The 10,161-nt window shown below is 39.6% G+C and overlaps 1 pseudogene; it reads left to right on the top strand.

The window, feature by feature from the left end:
- The first annotated feature begins 5,957 nt into the window (after positions 1-5,957).
- LOC112481304 lies at positions 5,958-6,075 on the top strand (annotated as a pseudogene).
- The last annotated feature ends 4,086 nt before the right edge of the window (positions 6,076-10,161 follow it).

Below are 10,161 nucleotides of genomic sequence, written 5' to 3'. Positions count from 1 at the left end.
AGTCCAGAATGGAAGTAAGGAGGCTGCACAATTCAGGAGCAGGGACAGAAAAGCAAAATGGGGGCCAAAGCAGGGATGAGTGGGACAGAGAACAAAATGAGGGCCAGAGCAGGGGTGAAGGGCCATGCTAAACTCAGAGCCAGGAACTGGGGTTCAGACTAAGTTCTACCTAAGTCTTTGAGGAGCAAAGATGCTCCAGGTGAGAGATGTTACCTGTATTTCACAATGTATGCTCTTCTGAAACACTCAACCTATCAAGGTTGTCTGGGGTGAAGGATGGGCTGAAAGAGAAGTGATCAAAGTCCTTCGCAAGGGTTTTCCTCTAGAGATTCACATTCATTAGGAGAAGGGAGAAGGGCTAATCAAATGCTGCACAGAGATCTTGATCTAACAAGGTCTCCCAGGGTTGCCATGGCAGCCTTCTGCATACCAGGTGGGAGCCGAGAAGGTAGTCTCTGTGCTTCTAGTTATAATGGTCCAATATTAAAAACAAAATGAAACAAAACAAAAACCCGGGTGGGGCAGGAAACCATAGGAAGTGAGCAAAGCCCATGGGTGGGAAGCAATAAGCAGAGAGCAGACATAAGTCCATTATTTTGACCTTATTTCTACTTTAAATAAAAAGCATAAAGAACCTGAAAAATATTTGCTGTTACCCTCAACTTTGGAGTCACTCTAAGCCATCCAGCTTAAAGGGCTACCATAAAGTACCATAAAGGCTCCATGGGCAGCAGTCCCAGGATGATACCACTCTGCTTGTTCCACATTGTTCCTGCTGCATTTCAGGTCTGCCCACCTCCTCAACCATGCACCTGTCCTGCATACTGCTTTGTGCGCCTCCCCCCCCCCGCCACACACAAGATCCCATGCACCCTGAGGCTTTTTCTGTAGGCGCTCATCTCCAGGCATCCAGGGTACCAGCCAGTAAACTATATCTACACACCCAGGTCCAGGTAGCCACCTTGGATGGGTCAGCCTAGGACCCTGAGACATGACAGTGATCATTACACTTCAGTTAACAAAAGCTTGACTCCTAGTCTTTAACTCCAACTACACATGAACCACCTTGGAAAACTGGCCTTGCCACCTTTATTTTTAAACAGACCACTCATCTAAGCTCTAGACCAGCATTTTTCATTACCAGATGAACAGTTTCAGTAAATGATGTCACATTAGCATCCAGTCCACATATTGATAAAATATTAATAACAATAAGAGTCTTAGCAAATAATTGTATATATCACTAAATCATTGCTATTAGCTATTGCTAATCATATGAGTGCAAACTCACTGAACTAATACTTGAGCGTCTTTACAATAAAAGGGTCAAAACCTACATTTAATTTGTCCACTCAGTATTCCTTGATCACCTGTTACCTCAGGCTGGGTTTGCTGTTGTGAACAAGACAGACATGATTCTCATCTTAATGAGCTTAGAGTCTGGTGGTGGAGAAGTCATTACACACACACACACACACACGCACGCACGCACGCACGCACAATATATCGTCTTTACAATAAAAGGGTCAAAACCTACATTTAATTTGTCCACTCAGTATTCCTTGATCACCTGTTACCTCAGGCTGGGTTTGCTGTTGTGAACAAGACAGACATGATTCTCATCTTAATGAGCTTAGAGTCTGGTGGTGGAGAAGCCATTACACACACACACACACACACACACACACGCACGCACGCACAATATACAGTAACAAATTGTACTGTATGCTAAGAATGAAAAGAGCAATGCTCCAAGAGAAGACAAAAAGGCAAGGGCCACTTAAGGTGGTGGCCCAGGAATGCTTCTTTGAGGAAGACCCCTGGGCAGAGACCAGAGGGATCCAGCACAGCTTGTCAGAGTGGGAGGAACTTCCAGTGCATGAGGACTGGCAAGTGAGAAGGCCTGAGCTGGATATTTCTGAAATCTCTTACAACGCTACAGAAGCTTATTGTTTCTAGGTCTTTTCTTCGTTATCACTGTAGCTTTTTTGGATCCTTTTTTATACCATCATCTCAGATCCTAAGAAGTATGCCATATTTATCTGCAGAACTATCCACTGTCTCTCAGCCCCACACTTCCCCTCCTAGATTCTGCTCGGTATTGCCCCCTGGGGCTGGAGGTCTGCAAACAATTTCCCAGCCTCCCTTACCAATGGGTTTCCTATAATGTTGTAACCATGGAGGCAGAGGAGAGAGAACACCAGATCTTCCTGCATTTAGCTCCTCCAGTGAGCCAGCTGCTGTAGTAGCAAGCAGCAAGACTGGGTGATTCAGAACTTTCACCATATCATCTAACTCAGCTCAACATTCAGAAAGGCGGATATCATGGTGAACCACAAACACAATTTTTTACACAGAGATTCAAGATTGGCATCACATCTACAGCGGGTTCATGATACACTCATTGAGTAATACTGACTCAATTACATAGGAGATTCCTTTGCATACCAACAGAACACCATAACATTGTGGTCAGCATATGGGGAAGTGAGGCTTGCTTACACAATGTACATTTCCAGCCTGCGTGCCCACTTATCGCATGCTAGGGCTGATAGAAGGACTGGAATAGGGTTATCAACATCCGATGGCAGGAGCCCAGAATAGTTCCTACTTATTCTGAAAGGACTGGTAACTTACAGAGACTAATAGAGCCAGACGTGCCGTTTCAAATGATGATGTCCCGTGGAGATTTGAGATAATCATGGTTCCCACCCTCGTTTTAGAAAATTTTGATGGTGCCACCAGGTTTTCTATCCAGCCCTTTTGGGCTTGTTTTCCAGCTTTTCTCTGCTGTTTCATACTCATACATATCTCTTTGCCTTAGCACAGCCTTTTGTCAAAAGTGTCCCTTTTCACTTCTCCTGGTCAGTCCTCTTTCACTTGTGGTTTTCTTCCGTTGTCATTTAAGCTTTTTCAGCTATGCATGGAAACCAACAGAAACTTTTTGTGTGGGGGATTCCCTTGCTCCCAGGCAGTCTGAAAGCAGCAGGTGCCTCTGCAAAGGCTTCAGTCCAGACCTTAGACCTATACCCAGCAGATACTAATCCTGGGCTCTCACTCTTAAAAACAGTGAAATGGTTTTAGGTCAAAACCAAGTATGGTGGGGATTAACTCTCTCATCTTGAACTCAAACCACTCTTGCCTTGACATTTTCCAAAAACGCTAAGCTCATTTCTTTTGCCATGGGAAGAGAATGAGTATGTTGCTCGTACAAAGGGTGGCTTAAATTGGGGGTGGTGAGGCACGCATTCCCCTAATCAGGTGATGAACCCAAACTTGAGTGGGGGGTGGAGGGGTGAAGGTTAGAGGATAGTTTGCCAGAACTGCAAGTAAAAGCACACATTTCCCTGGCTGGAAACTGAGGCCCATGCCTTCAGTGAGCAAACAGGTATAGAAGACCCACTTTGCATCAGGGGAAGTTCTAGGTTCTGAGGAGACAAAGATGAATGAGACACAATTCCTGCCCCAAAGATGCTCATGGTTTAGTGAGAGAGGTTTAGACACACATACACACAAACACGCACACACACACTACCACAATAACATTAAAAATACTGTCTTGAGTGTTTAAAGAATTACGAATTCGCTTAAAGAAGAAGCAACTAACAGTATTTCAGAGAGGAACTCAAGAAAAGTTTCCTGTAGGAGATGAGATTCAAACTTGGTCATTTAAAGATGAGTAGGAGTCTGTAGGGAGACAAGAGTGGGCAGAAGAAATGGTGTATTCAAAGGCATGTGGTGTGAAAGCACTTGATCCATTGGGGAAGAAGTTGCTGCTGCAGCTCAGGAATGAAAGTGAGGGGTGGGAAAGGAGGTCTGCAGAGGGTACCTGACTTGCTCTAACGTTCCCAAGTGAGATAGCTCCGAGGCCTACCTAACCAGGTTTCTTGATTCTCCTTCCAGTGCTTTTTTCACTGGACTGCAGTGCCTTTATTCCCATTGAGATGTAGCCATGTGACACTAGAATTATTTTAAATAAATGCCATCAGATGCTGTGGGCAATGAGAAGCTCAAGGGGACACCAGATGGAAGCACAGAAAAGTGAATAAGAAGATAGATTATAACAACAATGAAAACAACCTGAACAAAAAGATTATTTATGAAGGCCTCAAATAATATGTCATGTGGCCATTTTTTTTTAATTTAGAAAATAAAGTATATAAGGACAGAGGAAGATGGTAATTATGATAATAATTGCAACAAATGTTCCTAGTATTTTATACTTTTAAAATCCTCATATAAATATTATTTCATCATAAAAAGATAATTCTAAATATGGACAAAATTAATATGCAGTCTGTAACTAAAAAGAACAGGATATATTACTTATAACTATTCATTTGAGGCTATCACTGCTGTCAAAATATAAAACAGATGCCTTCATGCTGAGGGATTTGGCACCAATTGCACTTAAACCAGAAGGTTAGAAAATGAGAAAAGAGAAGTGTATTCATGCTGTTTATTAAGGAAATAAAATGTTTTGCTTTCAACTGTTGGGGGAGGGGCATTGGGGCTTGGAAATTATGCAAGAGAACACAGCAACAAGCATGGAGAAGAGTGAAGCACACTTTTAGGGCATTTTAAGCCCCAGAATAATTTTGCCAGAATATGGCTTATTTTCTTTCCCAAAATAGTCACTGTCAATTAAATTGCTTAGTTTTGGAGAGTGAGGGAAAAGAGATATATCAGAATCAACCATTATTTTTCTATACTCTAGATTTGATAGATAATTCTTCATAGATCAATATACGTACTTTAATATTTTCTGAACACCTTTTATTTGGTATCACCACCTTTAGAGGTATATTTCAAACTTGTCTGAGATAGCTAAATTGAAAACAGTCTTCTCATTTTGTCCCCACTGAGATTGAAGGCCCTTGTAGTGAAGAAGAAAAATTTTACAAATGAGATTTGAAAGTAAGTCCAAGACATATTAAAAGCAAATTGTAAAGTATTTTTTGTAAAACTGAAAACCCTGTATATGCACGTATCTATTTGTGTATGTTTGCACGAGGAAAGAGAAAGATGTGGAACAATAGAAGCCAGTCTGTGGAGGAAATGGGAGGAAGGAAGTGAGAAGGAAAATTAGGGGAGAGATTGTTAACTTTTTCTCATATATCTTCATAATGCTCACACATGTTATAAGGATCAGATAATGTCACACTTTTCCCTTAATTGAATAGAAAAAAAAAATTGAAAAGAAAAATAGATCCCATGAGTTAAAAAACAAAACAAACAAACAAACAAAAAACTTTAAGAAGTTGCTTCAATAAACATTCCCTGAGTAAAATATATCCCATAGCAAAGAAATGGTCTCTTAAGGCCCAGTCACCTGACAGGTAGGCTGTCAGCCAAATGCTGTCCAAATGATCCCTAAAGTGGAGATACCTGAAGATTTTCAGAAAAGTAATTCATCTAATATCTAGCACTGTAAATAAGCAGACAAATGGCATTCAACCATTGACCAAAACTATATTCGGAACTAGCAGCCACCAGGCATCTTGCTAACAAGCTTAGAACAATTCTTAATTTTATCTTGAGTAGAAGATAATTAACTCCAGTTTTAGACTGTTTAGGTTTAGTGGACTAAATTTCTAACATGAAAGTGACAAATAAAGGAAACTAAATGTAAAGCAAGCTTTCAGAGATGTGTCCCAGTATTGGGGGTCTGTGTGGAAAGAGCAGGGCTTTGGAACCAAGCAGTCATGGATTTAAATTCTGGCTCAGCTATTACTTGCTGCATGACCTTGGACATATCCCTCAATCTCAGTGGACTTCTGTTTTCTAATGTGCAAAATGGGGATATGTATTACTTTCTTGCGAGTTGTTGAGAGAAATGAGTAAGATTATATATTTAAGTCACTTAGCTGCCACACTGGCAAGCAATAGACATGCAAGAAAGGGGGCTGTTATTACTAAATCATTCCAACACTCATCGATTAAGAGTGGGACCTCTCATCTATGGTCATGAACCCTGAACAAGCCGGATCCTGTCTGATCTCGGAAGCTAAGCAGGGTCGGGCCTGGTTAGTACTTGGATGGGAGACCACCTAGGAAGACCAGGTGCTGTAGACATAAAAAAATAAGGGATTGTAAGCTGACAAGGTCCTTGCAACCTCTGAGGTCAACCAAGGGTTGCCTCACCTAAAAAGTAAAAATAAATAAAAAATAAATTAAAAAAAAAAGAGTGGGCTCTCTCTGCTCACCCTTTAAGAACATACATTTGTAATGGTGCCCCTTCCCCATCCACATATGAGGAGTTTTAATCATGCGACAAAACTGGGATCCTGGGGATCTTGTTAAAAGGCAAATTATGATTCAATGGGTCTGATGAGGTCTGAGATGCAGCATTTCTAACAAACTGCTAATGATACGGATGCCGCTGGCCTTTGTGTCTCAATTGCAGCAGCAAGGTCCTAGGGTAAAACAGCCATACATTAAAACATGATGAATGAAGCTGAGGGAGATGGGACAGACTTTGAGGCAGAGGTAGCTACTGCATCCCTTTGCCCGCACACATCGGGTGCACTTCTTGTGTAGCACTTATCCCTCCTGTCTGCTCCACTGGGCTGTGAGCAGCTTGAGGGTAAGGAGCCCACCCTTATGACACCAAGTGGCTGCTGCACTCAACTCAGCTATGAGTCAATAAGTGAATGAAGAAATTGATCCATGAAGGTGGTGAATGAATGAAATTCAGGGAGATTGCTGTTGGTTAATGTATAAAAGCCTAAATAAACATAATTCTTAGTTATTGAGTTCACTTTACATATTATAAGTGTCGTTTGGATTAAATACTTTCCTGTGCTTGATAATAAGACAAAAGAACCATTAGGAAAGATTAATCCTGGGCATTCACTCTAGAAATTTAAAGTTCAAGAGTTCTCTTTACTCTAACATGAAAAAGGAAGATTCAGAACTCCCTTCTCCTCTCAAGTGAAGTCTCCTGTCCTCAAGGAACAGTAACTATAGCTCTCAAAACCTCAAAGGGACAATGCTGGCAACATATTATTATAACTAGCATAGATTCTCTTCTCAGGCATATAACAGCTTTATCCCTTGATGCTACTCTAGTATATAAGTTTCCTAAGTAATTCAGGGTCACTTAAAAAAAAAAAACTTTCATTGATTTTATGACAAAATATATCAAGTTTTCCAACTGGGGCTTCATATCAGCATCAGCTTGAATGATCAAGTCATGTGGTTTTCACATGGTTCATCTTACTCCATGGATAAACTGGATTACATTTGCCAAGTAAACTACTATAGCAAAATCTGGTTTTATTACTAAGAGTTAGAAACCTTGTTACATTCAGAAGGACCTCTGAAAATCTAAGCTTCATTAGAGAATATTGGGAAGCACTTGTTCAATTTTGATCTATTTACATAACATGATTTTTTTTTCATCGGAGCCTTAAGTTCTAATTCAATTGGTCAGTTCAGGGCCTGTCTTTGTATGGTTCTTTTGTTGCAAAGTTGGATGCTGCATATGGTTAGTACAGTATCTATTTTTAAACTTCTCTAGATATGTTTAAAATGTTAGTTCTGCAGCCTGAATGTTCAAAAATATGGGTGTGGTTTGCTGTGGTCATCTTCTCAATGAAATTATAGGACTTCGATAAATATGGTATCTTACGTTTAAAATAGGGGAAACCATAATTAGGTGTGCTTACAAAAAAAGAAAAATCAGCTTTGATTTAATCAAGTTAACCCAGGTAGTCAGACATATTAACCTTAATCAGTAAAGGAATCTACCTTTTCTGAACTGAATCCTTCTGCTGGAGAGCATACACTCTCCCTAGGCTTCTGAAGAACTTTAAAATCATTCTTTAATTAATATTTTCAACACCCCTGTGGCCTCATTATGCTATAGTTATTAAGCATTTTATTTTCTTAGTCCTAAAGGTTCTCAAAGCAAATACATGTTCTCCAACAGACATTGTTTTCTTACACAAGAGTTGATTTTCCATTCATGATATAAAACAAATGTTAATTAGGATGATGATTAAGATGGCCCAGACTTTTTCCAAACATTATCATAGTTGGCAGCACTCCACTTTCCTCTTCCTATAAGCCAAGAAACAAATTGGTTAGTCGTCCTCGTGGGTTAAAAATATCTAAAAGCAGTCGAAGAATATTCACAGCAGCTTCCCAGAAAGACATTCTTTAAAAAGCTCCCTATTTAGGGCTCTCCTAAAATGCCATTGGGAGGGTCAATTCCTACAACCTTTCTGAAAGTCCCCAACTATACCCTTTGATTCACAGGTCACTTCTGGGAATTTTTCCAAATGAAAAATCATAGATGCGCACAAGCTTGGATGTGAAAGCTTATGCATGTCTGTATTATGACATTGTTTATCATTCAAATTTGGAAAGTCTATCTTTCCAAAAACAGATGAATCATGGAGTATTCATATAATGTAATTCTTTAGAGACATTTCTAAAGCTTTAATACAATATTTAAAGATGTGAAATAGTTATGATTTAGTATCACACATAAACAAGTAGATACATTTAAAAAGAAATAAACTTGAAGAGTAATTACCTCTAGATGGTAGGAGAGGGTGATTTGAAATATCTTCTTTTGTTCTTTCCTGAATTTCTGTAGTTTTATATTTTCTGCACTAAATATGTATTACTTTTATAATTAGATTATAAAATTTCTTCCTAAATTTTTTTCTTATCAGCATGTAGTCTTTATATATGTAGAACTAATTAATTTATCGATTAGTAGGAAATAAAAAAAGAGTGGTGAACATAAAGTTAACTTACTATATAGATTCAGCATTTACTTCTTATATTTAAATAAATTCCTCCCCCTGATAGACTCTCTACCAACTAATTCCAATTTCTACTAGCTGATCTTTTTCGTGAAGAAGTCCAGTGATCCATAGTAAATCCAAATGAAAATCCAAGACAAGGAAATAAAGTGTGCAGAGGAAGCTGGCCTTGGCGGTACACCAAGAGGTGGAAACCATTAATACAAATGGATGGAGCTTTCGAACAACAGGATAATGGAAGAGGGAAATGCTATTCAGATGACAGCTGCCAGCTCCTTCTCCCCAACTGTCACTCCCCTACTGCCCCTCCTCTTTCCCCAGCCTTGATTCCCAGCCCACAGGAACGCTGCGGTGCATGTGGCCTTCGCGGTGTTCTCACACGCCAAAAACACAGAGGATAAAAGGCCACTGTGTTGAAAGCTGTGCCTCACAGAATAACCACAGGGTTCAAACTGCTTAAGAACACGTTGCTCCTTTTCATATCAATCACAGTATTTGCCAAGCTACTCCCCAACCGTACTGGGAGGTACAAGGGTGAACATTGTTTAATTGGCTTTGGGAGTCTTCGGAGCTATGTTAGACCATTAATTAGAGGAATTGTGGGAATTAAATGTGTAATGTGTGTGTCGGGGAGGGGAAGGCTAGTTATGCCATGGTCATGGTAAACCATTTGCAAATGCCCCTTTAAACAAACTTAAGAGAAAGTAGAAGAAAATTAGAAGAAATCACTTCTTACTAAAACAAAGTCCAAGACAGCATACCCTAAGTTTTTGTTCAGGTACCTAATCCCTCTGAATACAAATACCATTTAATAATGCTTAACTGATTTATTCTCAATGCTAGAATTTTCTCATCTAGACCAACAGGGAAAGCCCTGATTTGTGATATCAGGGTCTCACACTCAAATGCTTTTATAGCTGTCAGCAGAAAAAGAGACAAAAAGCACTGGGCACATGCACCATTTGCTCAGCACCAGCAGCAGTTGCTAATGTAGAGATAAAGACCCAGATTGCTGGATCTTCTGATTTTTCTAGAGTAACTGGGAATCCAGATTTTTATGTGAAATCTGTGTGTTTTTACAGGTTGACAACTAAAAAGGAAAATTAATGCTTTCTATGAGCAAACAAAATATCTCCGAGGGCCAAAATAGGCCCATGGACTGCCAGCTTGCAACTTCTGATTCAAAAGAACAAGATCTTCACATAGGATTTTCAAAGTTCATGTTACTAAATTTGTCTGTATATGCATAAATTACCATCCAATACATGGACTAGAAAAGAATCATGGATTTAAATTCTAAACTACCTGACCCATTTACCCTAAGCAAGTTCTTAAACTCACTTTGGGTCTGTTTTCTTCCTTTTATTAAAATAGGAATCATATA

The sequence above is a fragment of the Pteropus alecto genome, unplaced genomic scaffold, assembly GCF_000325575.1.
Source record: "Pteropus alecto unplaced genomic scaffold, ASM32557v1 scaffold14, whole genome shotgun sequence".
In the NCBI taxonomy this organism is placed as follows: Eukaryota; Metazoa; Chordata; class Mammalia; order Chiroptera; family Pteropodidae; genus Pteropus; species Pteropus alecto.
This window is presented reverse-complemented; position numbering and strand designations above follow the sequence as displayed.